The sequence below is a fragment of the Solanum pennellii genome, chromosome 12 (genome assembly GCF_001406875.1).
Source record: "Solanum pennellii chromosome 12, SPENNV200".
NCBI classification, from domain to species: domain Eukaryota; kingdom Viridiplantae; phylum Streptophyta; class Magnoliopsida; order Solanales; family Solanaceae; genus Solanum; species Solanum pennellii.
Window position 1 is genome coordinate 66,752,363 of NC_028648.1, and position 3,068 is coordinate 66,755,430.

Below are 3,068 nucleotides of genomic sequence, written 5' to 3' on the forward strand. Positions count from 1 at the left end.
TATATATATATATATATATATGGAAAGAAAGTTGAAATCAAATTGATTGAAAGTTTTGTTGCCACGTGTCAATCATTGAAAGGGCTCTTAATTTGGAAGCGGAGGCAGCAATATATTCGAGATACAGAAATAATTTACGGAAATCAATTCCTTTTTGATTTTAATTTTCTAATTTGCTTGGACTCAATTATTTTATTTAGGGTTTTATTTATCTATAAAAAGGACATATAAATTATTATTTAGGGGTGGCCAACAACCAAGATACATGACATAATATAAACTTTCTTTTACCTTTGGAGCTTTGTAAGAGCCGTCGTGGAGGGCGGAGAATTGTGGTTTATTCTTTCTTCTCATTTATTATTCATTTGTATTCATGATTAATAAGATAGTTTAGCTATTGTTCTTAACTTTTTATGATTAACACAAGCATATTTATTTCAATAAATTTTGATTGTGCTTTTTGAGATGATGATTACCAAGCTCCACAACTAGGTTTGTGTGAACCATGAACGATTAACAAAAAATGAATATTAATTAAGCAATTCTCAAATAGGTTATTGCATGTATTGATAATTCTTTCGCTTAGAAGTTTTTTAACGAGTGCACACGTTAGAATTCGCCTTTTTGCTACTTGCTGGACCAAGAAGGTAGTTAATAAGAAAAGAATTATCAACACAGATTTAGTGAGATACTATCTAATAGGCTAGTGTCGATTGGTGCGAAGTAATAACTAAGTCATACATCGATTATGATGCTTAATATAAAGTAAAGATAAGGGTTGGTAAATTATACGCACGTAGCGGGACCAAGGTACGGGGTAAAATTCTTTATATGCCGGACCAAGGATTTAGAGATACATAACTTATCACTTTGCATGCATAACACTAGGAAGAATTGCTATTAGTAGGATTACCGCGTTATGAGCTTATAGGGAACACTTCCCTAGTTATTTTTATTAATTTGGATATAAATAAATACTTAGTTCAAAGCTATTTTTATTTCTTTTATTTTTATTTCACTTTAAAATCCCCCATTTTTATATAACGACTATCAAGTTAAATATTTAGTATTGATAACATTCTTCCATATTCTCAGTGGGATCGACCCCGACTCATAGTTGGGTAAATCTATTGCATCTGACCATTTATATTTCTTTTCAAGAAGTATATTAGAACGTTATCAAACATCAACAATTAAAATAACTTAAATCTTAAAAGTTAGAGAAAAACAAAGTACCCCAGGGGAAAGGAAGGATATTTGGTATGTATATCAAGATTGGCTTACCAAGTAGCCTTCCTTGAAATAACCATAGGCCCCTCCTCGAAAATCAAAGACTCCTCATGCAAAACCAAATTCCACTTAAGCATGAGAGACATATTTAAACATACTGTCCCAACATAGATACATAAAGATAAGGTCAATAAACCAAAGGGTTGAAGGTAAGTCTAACTCTTAATAAGCCACCTTCATAACAAACTACAAAAATCCCAAAGTTTGATGAAACTAAATTTGAGCTCTCCCTTTCGATCAAACCTCATCATGCCTTTCATGGTTTACACCAACATAAACACTCGATATCTTAACCAAATTCTAAGGCACTCACTCTCTAACCAACATAACTCTTATGCCTACTCTAAGCAGTACGAGCTTCTCCTGAATCTCCCAAACTTTATCCTTAAGTCAGTGACCTAAAGGCGTAATTTCAAAAGCATTAAACTATCACATGATAGACTAACCTCCAATTATATAATCTCTCAAATAGAGCCATTGGAATACCAAAACATTAGCTATTATTATATGCTAACTCTACCAAAGCAAAAACTAGTCCCACATACCTCGAAAATAAATTACACAAGCCCAAACCTTATCTTCCACATCCTAAATAGTCCTTTTTGGACTGTCTGCCTGTCTATGAATGAAATTTTGTGCTAAGATCAACCCAGGTACCAAGTCTTTCTGAGATAACTTCCAAACATATGATGTAAATTAAGTGTCATGATCTGAAATGATAGACGCTGGCACCCCTTGCAAATTTATACAATCTCATTTATGCAACCTCTAAACCTATCAGAAAAGTATAAAGTCTAAAGTGGTAGAAAGTGAGAAGACTTGGTAAACCTATCAATGATGACCCAAATAACATCAAATGTACGAAAAGTTTATGGCGATCCTACCATGAAATCCATATCTATCCACTCCGACCTTTACTCGAGAATGGGTAGCCTTTGAGTCAAATGACTTAACCTCAAGTGATCATACTTCACCTATTGAAAATTGAAGAACTTATACATAAAACTTTGCAATATCTCACTTATATCAACATCACCATTGGACTACTACTTCGACTTCCTCTCTTTCTCCTCTCCTTCCCCTTTCCCTTCTCTTTCTCCTCCAAATTCTTCTAATTCATCTTCTTCTTCTACATATACTTTTGCTTCTCTTTGTCCTTCTACTTTTATTACTTCTCCTCCTCCTCCTTTTTCTGCTACTCCTTTTCCTCCTTCTTCTCCTCCTCCTCCTTCTTCTTTGTCCCTACACCTACTACACATGCAACCATAGAAAATCATAATGAATAAAAATTGCTACATATGAAGAAAATAAAACAACTCATTACACCAAAAATTACTAACTATGAAGAAAATAAAACAAATCATTACACCAACCAACTAAGTACACATGTTCGTTAATTATACTACTCTTGTTTTATTTTATTATGTGTTGCCTAGGCCTATCGAATCCCATGAATTTCATTTATCTGAGGTTATGTATATAAAACTTTACGGTGTATTTGGAGAAAATCTATCTTCTTCTATCTTCTTTACCTATTTTTTACAACTTTAGATAGTCCTATATTTTGAAGTATATGTACTTAATTTGATGCTCTTGAACTACTAGTAACACTGGGTCTTTTTTTTTTATGTCACGACCCAAAACCGGGCCGCGACTGGCACCCACACTTACCCTCCTATGTGAGCGAACCAACCAATCTAAACCTTAACATTTCAATTTAATATCAACAGAAAGTAATGCGGAAGACTTAAACTCATTAATAAAAACCAATTCAATAA